The sequence below is a fragment of the Dipteris shenzhenensis genome, chromosome 10 (genome assembly GCF_047967505.1).
Source record: "Dipteris shenzhenensis isolate YYH24624 ecotype China chromosome 10, Dip_SZ_1.0, whole genome shotgun sequence".
Classification (NCBI taxonomy): domain Eukaryota; kingdom Viridiplantae; phylum Streptophyta; class Polypodiopsida; order Gleicheniales; family Dipteridaceae; genus Dipteris; species Dipteris shenzhenensis.
Genome location: NC_141605.1, coordinates 9645654 through 9661899, shown reverse-complemented (window position 1 = coordinate 9661899; position 16246 = coordinate 9645654). Strand labels below are relative to the sequence as shown.

General features: G+C 37.3%; 1 long non-coding RNA gene across 1 annotated transcript; it reads left to right on the top strand.

The window, feature by feature from the left end:
• Positions 1 to 233: 233 nt before the first annotated feature.
• On the top strand, positions 234 to 1568 carry LOC147897379 (uncharacterized). The gene is made up of 5 exons (XR_015541640.1): positions 234 to 279; positions 409 to 456; positions 1063 to 1143; positions 1279 to 1356; positions 1500 to 1568. It is a non-coding gene; the product is annotated as an uncharacterized LOC147897379 (long non-coding RNA).
• Positions 1569 to 16246: the final 14678 nt, after the last annotated feature.

Here is a 16246-nt window from a genome sequence, read left to right as displayed (position 1 = left end):
TACTCATATTTCTCTTAATTTTATTTTACATGCAAAATAATTGGATCACTTGTTTTTGTTATGTTTTCTTGATATAAGGTTACTTTTTTGTAGACAAATACACACATGGCCAATGTATCAGAGCAATGTGAAGAAAAATTACCTGATTCTAACCAGGTAGGAGATAGCTCTTAAGATAGATAAGAGGTAGCTCTTTTCTTTGTTATAATTTAGGTCCACAGAGGTGAAGCATTCGTACATGAAGAGAGTGAAGAAGAGAACTTACCTCCTCTTGTTTAAGTAAGAGATAGGTCTTAATATTTTAAGAGATAGCTCTTAAGGTTGCACTTTTTCATGGGATAAATTTTGTCATGTTACTAGATTCATCTAAGATATGGGTAAAATGGATATATATATGTTTTGTTGTAGACAAATGCTCGTACAATTGAGAACGAGGAAGAAATTAAAGAAGATCACGTATGTACCATATCTCATATCATAATATTGAGAAAGAAGACAAATTTTGGGAGATTTTGGGTATTTATATGAGAGATGAAAAGACTATCTAAAATTTCGTTCCATTTCCTTGTTTTGTGTTTTTATTAAGGATACTTATTATGCATTGTCAGAAATATGTATGTAAGAATTGACATGAGGATTTTGAATGTATATAAATATTTAAAATTATAATTATATTTGAATTTGTTTTTAATTTTAGTATTTATTTTTTTCATGTAGGACAATGGAACACAATTTCCATGTTTTACAGATATGTTACGTGGACTGACAGAAAGATATAGTATTATGAAAAATATTTCACAAGAGGTAAAAGATGATTTAATTCACAAATTCTCTATTTAATTTATAAATTTGTTGTTTTGATAAATGTAAACATTTGTATATTCTCTTATACATTTATGATTTCTTTCTCATGCTACAACTATACTTTTTACTCATATTATCTTTGCAACTTTTAGTGTCTTTAAATCATAGTATATTAGAAGATCTATGAAATTATGTATAGACAACAAAAGGCATGCTTCAAAATTCAAGAAGAATTGACTCTTTCTCTCTCTCTCTCAGTTTCTCTCTCACAAAGAAGTTCAAGTGGCTCTTGTGGATAATGTTTCAAGTACTGTAAGAAAAGGAGATCGAGCAAGAAAGGTATGAACATGTGAAGTATTTTTATTAAAAATTTTTATTTTTCTCAAGTATGTTAATTTTTTGATAATAACTGTGGTTCAAGTTTTACTTTTAATGCATTTATTATGTTTTTAAAATATGCTTGTGATTTTATAGATGAGTGATAGGATGAAAGTACATCTTCAAGAAAGAAATGCTCCCAAAAAAACTTCAACAAAATCCAAGAAGCAAAAGGTATGTTTTTCAAAACCGAAAGAAACAGCTCTAAAGGATTTCCTTACCACATGAATTAAACATTTTAGCACATTTACTTTTTTTCCAAATTTTGAATGTGGGATGTAACATGTTTTGAAATGTCCAATTTAATTTGATAATAGGACTTGACACAAACAACTATCGAGAATCAAATCTACTTCCTCTTTACCAAACTATAGTGAGGGAATAAACTTCTTATTGCATTCTCAATCAATAGAATCTTAGAATTATTATTTTTTATGTTACATTTTCTTTATGATATTTTGCTAAAGTCTTACAAAAGAATAATGGATGTTTGTAGGTGATAAATACGAGTGAGGAGGATGAGGAAACAATCCTCTTAAAATATATGGATGTGCCTACGATCGATGATATGTACAAAGGGCTTAAGGCATTGCATGCAGAGTTTAGAAAGACTTATGATACTTTTAATAGTTTTGCTAGAACTAAGAATAGTCATAGTATTGATACCATGAGAAAGGAGTTGGTATCTTGGTTGCTTGCTCATGGCAAAGTTAGAGTACATAATACTTGCAATTTAAGTGTGGATGATGTAGTAATCTTACCTTAGATGCATGTGCATCTTGACAGTCTAAGCATTAAACTACAACATTATTATTATTTTTAATTGATATAATTTAACTTATCATCCAATTAATTTTAATTTATTTTCTTTATTGCAAGTCTTATTTAATAAAACTTTTTCTTTGTCATGTATATGCTTTAAAGTTTACTTATATGTGATTATTATGAAAGCTAGAATTTAGATCTGATTTGAGGAAATTATAATTTGCATAAAATTTATAATCAATACAAAATGCCTTCTCTGATTTTAATGTCAAGTAGAGAGCAATTACTTAAGACGGAACAAGCTTAAAAATTGTATAAATACCTCTATTAAGAAATTCAATATTTTTAAAAAACTTGGTTACAGCCTCTATAGGAAATCCTTTATGGACAATTTTAAATATAGAGAATGGCTTGGGAAAAATTTGTATATAAAAACATCCTAGGAAATTTTTCTAGATAGAAAACTATTATGGATAATTTTCCTATGTAGAGAATGGACTACAAAATCTCCCTATATTAAAAATTATTGAGGAGCTTCTCTATATAGGAAACCATTATGGATGAAATTTCTATGTAGAGAATAGCATAGGAAATTTCACTATATAACATACTTATGGATAAATCCTCTATGTAGAGAATAGTCTTGGAAATTTCACTATATATAATACTTATGGATAAATTTTCTATGTAGAGAATAGCCTAGGAAATTTCACTATATAGTATACTTATGAGACTAAAATTCCCTGGTTTCCAATCTAGATAATCAACCATTTTACCTAGTTTGCACTTTTCCTAGATATGTTCGTTTCAATCTAGGAAATCATCTAGTAGATTGACTTTTTTTCCTATATAGACATTAGTCTAAAGTTCCTTGTGTATGTTGGGTGTATTCTGGCAGGATTGTGAGCCCATATAACTAGACGGGAGCCCATATCAACCGAAGGCTTTGGTGGTGATAGTGCATTCCATTGTAAACTTCTCTTGATATTGTTGATATATTAAGCTTTGCTCACAATCCATTCTTTTCCGCAACTCCATCCATAAACACCGAAGCTATCCCACATTCTAAGTCTCCTACCTCATGGATGTCGTGTGATCAGGTAGTGGCTAACCCTGCATGGCACTATGTACACCTTCACTCACTAACCAACATCGTTGCTCCTCCTTTCTGCTCTATGCTGACCTTTACTTGGAGTCCATGTGCACTTTCTTTATGGCTTGCTTGTTTCTTAGTTATCTTTTATACTCCTTTTATATGCACTGGCTGAGCAACAATGCGCGGGCTTCTTTGAGCTTTACTTAAAGCTCATTTGTGTACTTGATATGATTTTATATATATATATATATTAAAGCTCATTTGGGTCTCTCTAAGAATCTTTACCCTTATACTCTTTTATGAATTCTTTGTTTATTTATGATTATGTAATTTAACTGGTTTTATTTAGGTATTCTATGTTAATGCTCTTATACGTATACATGTATTCTCCATTTTTGCTTGGTAATAAGTTATCTCATCAAACCAATTTCTTTAATTTTTTCATTTATGTTATGAAACTTTTTTATTAGGTAAAGTTTTCCTTATGAGGTCACTTATTTTAGCATTCATTCCTGCCCTTATTTACATACACTCAATTTTAATTATATGTTTCTATATACCTATATAATCTTTGCATATTTATTGTTACATTTATGAATACATTGGTACATTTTCTTTAAGCTATTTGTATTCTCTCCTTTTCATGCAATGTTTTATTCTTTGTTATACAATTTTTCAATAATGAGTATGCTATTAAATCCTACCATGAGATAGATAAATTCCTTGCCTTTGTTTTTAGGGCATTAATAGCTACATGGCTCCTACTAATCACAAAATCTCATCTACCATTAATACTTGTATGAGTTACTAATGTTTTTTTATTGACATTGAATTATGTGCTATAGTAAAATGTCCTATTCATGATTACCGTAGGGATCCTAATATGGAGTTGGATTACCCTCCCAAGAATAGGATTTCACAAGAGCATTGGATCTCACTCTAAGACACTTATTATTTCTTACATAGTACATTTAATTTTATTACTTTAGAATCTGGAGGGTGATTTGGTTCTTTTGTAAAGGCGATAACAAGTCGGGGTAAACAAGCATTACCTATCTACCCAATTGAAGCTATGTTGTTCTAACAGTTAGTTCCTCTTGGATGGTAAGTTAACCCCGACCTCGGATCTTAAATTATCAGATGGATTCAACATTTAAACTTTGTATTCCAAATTTGGTTATGATCGACTAGTTTGTTATCCTACATCTAAGGTTTTGCATGAAATAATCCCTTGGTTGATAACTATTTCATTCGAAACTTTCTATGTAAAATTTTGACTTCTATTTTATCCTTTTTAGGTGTGCCTATTTAAATTTTTTAAAGAAATATTTTTTAAAATTTAATTCACTTCATCCTAATGATGGGATTAACTATATGTTCTATTTTCATGGGGGTGTTAAATTTGAACACACACTCTTATTAAATTTGAAATAGACAACAACTTATTTGCACAACAAATATCATCTCCAATAGAATCAAGCTTCAAGAACCTTTTAGAAAGCTTGACAAAAAGTTATTTGCTCAACAAACATGGGTTGCTTAGACTAGGTAAGCTTAAGGATGAGTAGCTAAATCTTGGTACACAACAACACAATGCATCCATAGACGCATGTACAGGCGTGTTTCTTGAATTTAAAAAAAAGTGACAGGCTCATCTATTTGCATGTCTACAGACCTGCGTCTATAGGCATGCCTATATAACAGACAAATGCACCTATAGACGTGCTATTAGACCCTCTATAAGGAAAGAAAAACAAAAAGATGCGCTTATAGACGTTCTACAGATTTAAAAAAAAAAGGAATTCTGTGTGGTTGCACAGAATGCTGTGTATGCTTGTGTGGTTGCAAGAATCCCATTTCTATAGTGTGCAATTCAATTCTTACAGCCAACCGCATTTTAATTTGCACGATTCCATGCATGTCTATAGCCGATGATTACAATTTTTGAATAAAACATTACGACTCCAAAACATTTAGTTCACAAGGCATTCATTGATAGAACATTGCATAAGGAAATTGAATGCCAAAAAAATAAGAGGTTCATATAGCTCGAAGCCAAGCCACCTATGGCTTCAAGTACAAAAAATAAGAGGAGTGTATATACAAGAGAGGCACAAAGCCAAGCCAATGGCTTCAAGTACAAAAAAGGATAGCTAGCACTAATTCTAGCACTACTCCTACGACTAATCTAAGTCATCTGTGTCCTCGCTCCCTTCCTCATCACTTTCTTCATCCTCGCCTTCTTCCTCCTCAATATCCTTACCTACCTTCTTCCTCCTGAATATCCCCAGGGGCTTGTAAATGAGGGACAACATGTATCAATGTATGAAAAATCAAATCTTTATTTACAACATTGATATTATTTAAGTACTTTTAAATACCTTGGGGGGTGCTCTAGTAGCCCGGATATACTATTGCTCAGTAATTAACCCCTCATCATAGAAGTGCCTCCATGTATGTCGTCTACGATGTCCATGATGGTAGGCTATCTCAGAAGGAGTAGGGTATCTGCCCATGATATCAAGCTACAAGATGATAGAATTTACGGAGGGGTTAGTACAAAGAAACAATCTCCTAATAAAACACATAAACACAATATAATTTGAGATCGATACTTACAAATTGGGCCTCCCATGATGCAATACCCCCTGCTCCAAAATCATATGCATATATAAAAGAGTTATGCCAATTTTTCGATTTCCATCATGCATACCCTCTTTCCATATGCATATATAAAAGAGTTATGCCAATTTTCCAATTTCCCTCATGCAATCCTGTAATGTCCATCATGCATGCCCTCTTTCTTTATCCTACCCTCATGCTGCAGTCCAATTTCCCTCATGCAATCCCTTATTTCCTCATGAATGCTTAAGACATTAAAAATTCAACTTAAACATGCATGCAAGGGAAAGGAGAAATGAAGGATTAATAAAGAGAGGAGAAAGAGAAGGAAGAATGGAAGGAGAAGGGGGATGGGAGAATGGAAGGAGAAGGGAGAATGGATTAAGGAGATGGGAGATGGGAAGGTAAGGGGAAGGAGAAGGAGAAGGAGAAGGAGAAGGAGAAGCAAAGATCGGTGCTGTATGTAGAATTGTATTGTGGGAGTGCATCTATAAACACGGCTAACAACACGTCTATAGGTGCGGCATAAACTTTTAACGCGCTATTAGACGTACTTTAGATGTGCCTCGATAGACAAATCTAGACAAGAAGCTGACAATGACAGACACCCGACCCCAAAAAGAACAAAAGTACCCAAAAACATTCTTTCTTGCGTGCGACAAAGGATGGATATGAAGAGAACAACTTTCAGAGTGTACAAGAAGCATCATATGAGTGTGTATGCCTGGAGATGAGTGTGTGTGCCTGGAAATGACTGTGTATGCTTGGAAATGAGTGTATTCAAAGGTTTGCAAGCATGGCGAAGTTTGAAAATGAGTAAAATTTAGGTTTAAAAACCAGTATGCACGTCTATAGTGTGTTTTAGACGCATTCCACAGTACAGACATGCCTATAGATGCGCTAAAGAGTTTTCTCATTAAATTTGCAAGCACAAACACATTTTTTGGGTTGTTTATTTGTAGGATGTCTTCATCTTCAAAAGTACCTCTAGTGAGGATGAATCCCTCTGTATCCACCATTGAGAAATGTGGTTGGAGCAAAAAATCAAATGTATGTGTGATCAATGTCGAGGAAACATGTATCATGCACATAGAATTACACTCAATCACATCTGAAAGTACAGAGAATGGGATGCGACCATATCCATGGTAAGTGCTAAAGCATTGAGGTTGATTGAGATACCTATGGGTGTTCAAGTGTTTGATATATGATCCTTTTCTAATTTGATGTAGGATGTAGTGCCACACCCGCATATGTTGCCCTATGCTCGTCGTGAGGAGGCGAAGTGTCAGTGATATGAGGTGGGATCTTCAGGAGGGACGATTATGGATGCATGGAGTGATGGTGATAGTAGCTTTCCACCATTACCTGATGAGGCTTTGGAGGAGGAGTTATTTGATGATATGGTGCGAGATTTATTTTCCCATCAGTCCTTAGGTAGGGATGATAGCATGGAGCAAGATGATCTTTTTACTACAGCATCGACACCAGTGTTTGAGGGGTGCATATTCTCTATTCTATGTGCCTCCCTTGAGTTACTAAACTTGTAGACCATCTATGGATGGAGCAATGCAAGTTTGAATGCATTACTCAAGTAAGCTTTAATTTCTATTTTGTAAACATGGTGAATTATGGACAAATTGGTGTAATGGGGTGTACCAAGGGGTACAAAGTTTGTGTGAGTTTGTGTGTCACCACATGGTGGTTAGTGTGACCAGGTTAGGTGGTAGAAGGTTCTAGTAGGTGTGATTGAGAGATTCATGGGCTTGATTGAGAGATCAGTGGAGTGATTTGTGGGTCTGGAGATGCTCTCCTTTGGGGCACATGCATTGTATTAGTTGCCCTTATAAGGGCCTCTCATTTATTTGATTCATTTGTTGATTCTGTCTTGCTGTTCCATCATGTGGTATCAGAGCTTGGTTCACCCTCCTTGAGCCCTTCTTGAGTGCCATGTCATCATCTTCCCCAAATGAAGCCTTTTTCTTCATTCTTTTCCACGAAATTTGCTTAGGCTTGTTCTCTCCATTGTCCAAGCCATTTCCCATGTCCTCTAAGCTGAAGCATCCTCATGGTAGGGCAAATCCCTGGCTAGGAGGAATTAGGAAATAGTAGCTTTCTCTGCCCGTGCCGACACTATCTTCAGTCCATGCCATTTTGTGATTTGTGACTTGCTCTCAGAGCGGGCAACACCAAGAGCTATCCATAGTTCAAATTTGAAGGCAAATGCTCCAGTAATTGAGGCGTATTAGGAAAAAAACCAGTCGAAAATGGCGCATATCTCTCTGATGACCTGGCACAGCATTGCACAATTCTTCTCTAGGGCTCTTCTCTAGTAATAGAGCTTCCTTTCCATGCTAAAAGCCCTCTAAAAGCCAACTCCAACAGTGCAAATTGGATCCTCCACTTCTTGACTATTCAATTTGGGGGTTTTCTGCATTACTTCCTCATGTTACATACAATGCCGATGGTTATGTGCTCAAAAATTTGGTTACTTTGCTACTTTCCCTTTGCATTGATCATGGCTTTTTGTCATATAAGTAGATGGATGAAGTATTTCATGGTTAGAAATTTGATTCACTATGAAAAGCATGGTCTTTGAGTCATATGTTTGGATGAAGGGCTACATTGACAACAAGGATGTAGCATACATGATGTTTGGAGATGACTTAGTGGTGTATGCAGCATGTCTTATGATGTATGCAACTTCTTTGCATCTATATGGAGATGACTATATGTTGAGCTCTAAAGTTATACCAGATTTCTTCGAGTGCTCTGCCCTGACTTTAATGTCAAAAAGGATTATAAGCGTTTTCTTTGCAAATTTTAAGGCTAAAATATGGTGGGAGGTCCTTAATGTAATGCAAGATATTACTCATAAGATTTATTTAGAATATTTACTAAGGTTAGTATAAGATGGAAAAATGTTGGTTGTTAGGGAACACTCCTTTTTAGCACTTTATTTGAGATAATGTGGTACTAGGCAAAAACAATGATTTATGCATTAAATATGAAGCATAGCATGAGGTTTTCTTTGCAATTGTTGAGAGCAATATGGGAGGAGGTGGGTGGCACATGGGACGGGGTACTATGGGTGTAAAGAAACTTTTTTGCGTCAATTGAAGCAATTGAAATGTCAAGTATGAGGTATAGTTGCTTTATACTTAACATGGTGTCAATTGAAACAATTGAAATGTCATGTATGGCCTTAGCGAGTGGATAAGTTAGGCACGATATAGTGTGGTGCGGTTGTGTATGATATGGACGACCTTGACGAAGACCCATGGAGTGGATTATGACATATAATTAATGAGAAGGATGACCCACTTTTTGTAAAGATTTGTTTTAACGCATATAACTCCAGAAGATCTACACTTCTTTTGAACATTTATCTAAAGCGTAACGGGTTCAATCATGTCTCCAAATAGGAGATGTTTTATTATAGCTATGCACACAAGCACCGCTGGCTACACGGCACACGAGGGAATCGGAGGGAGCATACTATGCGCCATTAGTGCTCAAATCCGCACCCTCTAGTTTGGAGGTGCCAAACTCAGCATCATAGCGCCACGCGCTGAGGACTGGCAATCGACAATCAAAGCACACATTTTCACCTCCACATGGAGGTTTTTGTAGGTGCAGGGTGTGTAGAGGGGGCAGAGGGGGAGCTCTACAGTAGCAGTCTACCAGCAATTCGTAGAAGGCGAGCTGTAGAGTAGCAATTCTATCGTACGCAACGCGTTGGAAAGTTGCTTCCTCCTTCATAGCGCTCACATCGCAAACGACCGCGCATGCACCGACCACGAGCTAATCCATTTCTTTGGCCATGTGTAGTAGTGTACTGCTGAATCGTACCTCTCGATGTAAGTGCAGAGACAGAGAGAGAGAGAGGCAATATTTTTAGTTGAAACAAGGCTATTTAGAGAGTGAGAGACGGAGGGAGCTTCCTTTTATGATCTCATTTGCCTCGTCCACTTCGTGTTGCTGAGTGCAGTCCATCCATTAGCCGCCAGGCAAGCTCAACTGAATACCTTGACATGACCACCAAAATCTCTAGTGTCTGGACGGACGGGATCCCGAGGATTTCCAGCAGCCTTGCTCATACAGCCGCAGAGCGGAAGCTGCCCGCTGGGAGCCCTGTAGGCACAAAAAAGATCCTTAGTTTAGCTCCATTAGTGTCTTCTCCAAGCCTAGCAGACCCGAACGATACCAGTGAGCTTGCAGAGGATGACGTATGGGAAGTATTAAGCTCTTCGCCTGTAGGTAATCCAGCCACAGGAAACTCGATCCATTGGAATCAAGGACTGGGCTCATTTCAGGCCGCCAATGCGACGACAGGGCGGTTCGCCACCAGCAGCTCGGGGATCATCACGCAAAGGAGCCGCCGTTTGGAGTACTGTGGCAGAAAGGGAGTTCCTGGGTCTGCGCCTATGAACGTTCCCAAACGGTGCAAGATTCACAAGGCATCCTTAAATCAGCTTAACGGTGGGGAGGATGGCGAGGAAAGGCTCCCTCCTCACGTACTAGTAGCTGGCGAGTATGCGAGGAAGGAAATTGCAGCCTACTCTATGGTGGAAGGCAGAGGCAGGACATTGAAAGGCAGGGATCTCCGCAACCTTCGAAACGCTGTGTTGAGGCACACGGGCTTCTTCGGACATTGACTCCCATACAACAACACACAATTTATCATTTTCGAACTTCCAATGTTACTCAGACTCTTGGCTTTTCATATGCGGCTCATCTCCAACAAATGGCCTTTATCTAAGTAGATCATATGGCCATTGGACCCAAAGACCACATGGCTCATGTCTCTCTCCCAAATGACCAACACGTATCTCCTTTTACATATAATGTATACATGTATCTCTATTTGTCCATACACCAATAGCATGACCCATCTACGACGGCCCCAAGACCTGCTCCGCTCGGTCCAAGGTGAAATCTTAAAATGGTTTTAATTTTAAGGTGAGATCCGCTCCACTAGGTCCAAGACCCGCTCTGCTGGGTCCAAGGTGAGATCTTAAAATGGTTTTAATTTCCAAGGTGAGATCTTTAAGCGAGAATACAATAGCACCAAAATGTAAGTATTTACAATGTATGTATTTGTAAGGTCATCCCATGATTTGGTAGCTCTATCTTGCTTGCTTTATGCGACCAAGCTATATGCTTGGTTAATGATATCATTTGACCGAGTGAGCCACAACCTTTGAAAGCTCTAGATTATTTGAGAAAAAAATAAAACTTTTGTAGATGCATATTTTGGCACTTTTGACATAAAAAATGCTCCACCTCCATTCTAGCTCGATAACCCCTCATGAGAATGACATGCTCATCATTGCCCTTGCTCTCCTTCTACTCGATGGAGGAGATAATCCTCCAAGAGGCTTTGTTGGCGCCAATGACATTCTTATAGGCAACAAAGAACAGGTTGTGATTCTCAACGGTCTGACCCTCGCCACACTGGCAGACTTGGCGATGTGTTTCCCATTGAAGATTTGAAAGTGGGAGAGCTTATTGGACTTGGAATCCTAGACCGTGAGATCTGCAAATTGGGTGAGGCAGATGCGATGCAAGTGGGTGCCTAGGTTGTACAGTCTCTCACACTCTCTCTCTCTCTCTCTCTCTCTCTCTCTCTCTCTCTCTCTCTTCTTTGACTATCTCCCTCATGCACGCACACACACATGCACTGAGCCCTTCCTTAAGGAAATACAGAGATAGACGCATCCATCGCTCTCTCTCCCTCCCTCCCTCTCTCTCTCTCTATGTATCTATGTGGTAATATAAATATGTATATATGTGTGTATATGCACAAACATATACAATCAAGTTTATGTATGCTCATGTTCGTTTCATGAAAGTGTACATGTGTATGCCCATATGTCGACACAAGTAAATGTGCATTACTATATGTCTACACATGTATATGTGTATGCTTGTCTATGCGTGCACACACATCATGGTATATCTACGTATATGCACATGTGTTTTGATTTTTTTGCATATGTTTTGATTTTTCGGGCATGCTTGAGTGTGTGTGACTATATATATATATATATATATATATATAGAGAGAGAGAGAGAGAGAGAGAGAGAGAGAGAGTAGTCAACAACTCATAACACTACAAAACTATACTGCAAGTGAAGGCCAACAAGAATATATGACTGAACCTCCTCATACCTACTGGGCTTGTTGGAGGATCATTTGAATCCAAGAGTTGTGGCTTACAATGATAGTGTGCCATAATATAGAAGACTAGAATATAGGCACAGGTAGCACTTAACTTGATCATGGGTAGGCTATCATTGGAATATAGTCAAAATGCTAGTTGATAACTGTCAAGGCTCACCACAAACTATGGGCATGCAAACTACCAAATGCCCAAAATCCAAAATTAGCATCCTTCTCAAATATTTCCAAGCTCATCCATGCATTCCATGCAATCTGCCATGTGCTCAACTGGTCACCTTAGCCACATTATTTTATGCTAACCAAACTAACAACTACCAACGGTTTTCTTTGAGTAACAAACCCAAGTATATACCAGCGTTTTGAATTGAGAAGATCCAGATGACCACCAATGTTCAACATGAAAATGCCAGTGTTAATTAACACAAAAATGCTTCAATTTGAGGTCATATGATAAATTCATTTGTGTCTATCTATTGATACAATATACCCCTTGAGCATTAGCTCCTCTGTCTTGATGATTCCTTTAATTCAAGAAGAAAAAATGCATCACTTTCATTTGTTTAGAGTTCATATGGTAAAAATTTCACTAAATTTATATTTCCTCACTCTAGCATCAGGACCATTTGATAGCTCTAAACAACTCGGGAACAATTGTAGATAACTCTAAAGCATTTTCCACAAACATTAAATTAATAAATTATCTAAATCCAACATTTAAGATCTCTTGTATATTCCCACAATAATCTAATTATGAGGAAATAAGATTAGCATTTGAAGTACTTGCTTGACTATCTTGTATGAAGCTAGACATTAACCCATAGTCAAATGTAATCCTTTTTTAATCAATGCATTCCATACAAAAAGTGTCACCTGTATGACCACAATGCAATGTACTTCTTATATTAGCATTGAAGCAATTAGGTTTCACATTATAGTAATCGTGTCTATGGTACATAAGAAAATTAGAATCAAGATGCTTACACAACCCCTTGCAAACTCTCACTCTCACACACTTAATTTTTCCTTATTTTCCTCTATTTGATGATAAAGGGAAATGTTTTGATGACAAGGAATTATTGGTTGTGGCTACATAGGGACTTTAGAGGGACTTCTCCATGCATGCACATGAATTAAAAAATAAATGGCAAAAAATGTAGTTTAGTGTAAAGGTCTTCAAATCATTGATGGTGGACAAATCCATAGTGTAGATCCTAGTAGAAGTTAAACACAATCAGAGACTAGAAGTGTAAGTTCATATAGCATGTAGTAATACATAGACAATCAAATTTGCAACTCTTGATTAAAGGTTTTAGCTCAAGGATGGGACTTTGACAATAATAGTCAAATTTGGAGAGAGTGTCAAGGTTGCAAGCTAAGGGTGACCAATTGTAGTTGGTCTTAGGTAAAATGGGACTCTCCCAATCCAAAAGAACTAAAAAAAAGGAGGCAGCAATACCTTGATGAGGTATTTCGACCAATTGCAATGCATGGCACCTTCTTAGGCTTAGACTCGGGTCAGATATCCTATGTGGAAACAGATCTACATGCAATTAATACCTTGATCGAGGTGAGGGGTAAGAGGGCCACCAAGACAACACGTGGCAATTCTCCCATACATTGAGCAAGGTATGCAATTTGTTTTAGGAATCTATTCATCACTTAACATGGCTTCATACATATAGAAGGGATTGTGAGGTGTAATTACATACCTTGATCAAGGTATTGGTTGAATCATACATGGCAACACATATGGTGGGGTACCTCAATTGAGGGGCAATTGAGGTATTGGAGAAATCCTAGAGGGCAACACATATGGTAGGGGTACCTTGATTAAGATATTAGAGAAATACTACATGATAGAACATGTGGAAATGGGTACTGATATCATCCTTGGATCCTACATGGCAACACATATGGAAAAGGATGCCTTGATGAGGCTACACTACTTATCTTAGGGGACTTTTCCTAAGCACATGCCAAAGGACAAGAGTACGGTAATTGGCCTTGAAGGCCCATAAGTACATCTTGATGGGTGGGAAATTGTATTGGCAGGGTGCTAATGACATTCTACAAAGTTGGTTCTGCCACATGAGAGACGTGAAGCACTTAATGAGGTGCGCCAAGAGCTATAGGGGGTCACTTTGGTGGTGAGCCTACTGCTCAAAAGGTGCTACAAGCTAGATTGTGGTGGTGTAGTCGATTTAAGGATACACATTCTCATAGTGTTCACTGTTTAATGTGATATATGTTAGTGAACATGCTGATTGCTTCCTCCATATCATGTATGCCTTTGTAATTCTAGCATTGGGGCCTCTACATCCTCGTGGCTATAGATCATGCTATAAAGTGGGATGAGGCTAAGTACTTAAGGGATAAATCGTTTCAGATCTACATCCAAGTTCCTATTCAAAAATATTATCTACCATTATGGATGACCAATTGAATTTGTCAATGTGATCAAGCAACTCATTTTTATAAAGAAGGATTTGAGTTACTAATAAAAGAGTTTATGGTTATACCTAGAGTTGCTACAACTTACTACCCTCAGTGTATGTATAGGCCGAGTCGATCGATAAAACTCCTAAATTAGTGCTCATGAAAACAATGAGTATACATCGAAAAGATTGAGATTAAAAGCTTCTTGTCGCGATATGGGCTTATTGGACAGCCTATAAAGTCACTAAAAATTTGACTCCATTCTAGATGGAATTTGGCTTAAAAGCTAATTTTCCTATTGAGTTTTTGGTTCTAAGTCTGCGAGTTGCCACTGATGATCATCTTCGTGAACCAAAAGCAATTAAGAGATGATTGCAGCAGCTAGCTAACTAGATGAGTTGTGCATTCGAGCTGCATGGTCATATTAGGTGATACAAAGGAGGAGAAAAGCCTGGCATGATTGGCATATTTTGTAGTACTAGATAAAGTAATGGTGGGTTGTTTCTTGCTACTCCGAATAATCACACTACTTCTGAGAGAGAATGCATACCCACTAATTGACCTTCTATCATCAATGTTGCCATCCCGATCTACATCGATATAACCATATGCAAGCATATTCCTCCTTCCTTGGCATAAAACAAGCCAACATTTATTGTGGCTTTCACATATCTAAGTATTCTTCTCACTACACCAAGGTGACTCTTGCAAGGATTTAAATTCCTGAATTGACTCATTACACTCAAGTCCCGTCTAGTGATGGTAAGATATATGAGACTTCTAACCATCTTCCAGAACATAGTCACATCCTACAAGTACTACCCATCACAACCATCTTAGAATTGTGCTCAAGTGGTGTTTCAATTAGTTTGGATGCTTTCATACCATATTTTTCTAGCATTCCAAAACATATTGCCTTTGTAGCATCCAAATACCATGTGATGAATCAATTACCTCAATCCCAATGAAGTACCTTAGTTATCCAAGATCCTTTATGTCAAATTCGCATGACAATCTCTTCTTTGTTGCTGTAATTTCTGCATCAAATTCCTCGTGATGTTTAAATCATCCATGTATATGATCACAATCACCATTTTTGCTCCCTCTTGCTTCATATGTAGCGAGCTATCAAATTTAGATTGCTTGAAGTGCATATTTAGCAAGGTTTTACTCATTCTCTTGCCCCAAGCTCTTAGAGCTTGCTTCAGCCCATACAAGCCTTTTGTTAACTTGCACACATGCATAGGGTATTTGGGATGTACATGTACCCCTAGGGCTGATGCATTTTAAAAACTTCCGAGTCATGAAGTGTACCATTCAAGAAGGCATTTTTGACATCCATTTGGTACAACTTCCACACATGCATGCTTGCCAAAGAAGGTGGTCGTCTTTGCCACCGGGTTGAATATGTCATCATAGTACAAACCATATGTTTGGGCATACCATTTGGCCACTAACCTTATATTTTATCTCTCCACACTTCCATCCGGTTTTCACTTCACTTTATTAACCCATTTGCAACCAATAGCTTTCTTGCCTTTTGGAAGTTTGACAATTGTCCAAGTGTTGTTCTTATCCAAGGCATCCATTTCTCGATCCATAGCATCCCTCCAATATAAATTTTTTATAGCCTTTATAAAACTTGAAGGCTCAACATGTTGCACTTTGCTTACCATGTATGCATAGTGCATCCTCATATATCCATTTGCTTACCATGTATGCATAGTGCATCCTCATATATCCATTGTAAATCAATCTCCTATCAATATATCCATGGAGTGTCTCACCCCTTCCGATCTTCTTAAGGGCGGTGTACTTGCTATTTGCTTTCTAGCATGTGGTGGCACATACTTTGAGACATGCTTGTCTCTTGAGCATTAAAAAGATGTACATTACTCCCTTCATCACTATTTGCATCCTCAATACTCTCTTGAACTTCAACTTTTTTTTTTCCTTTG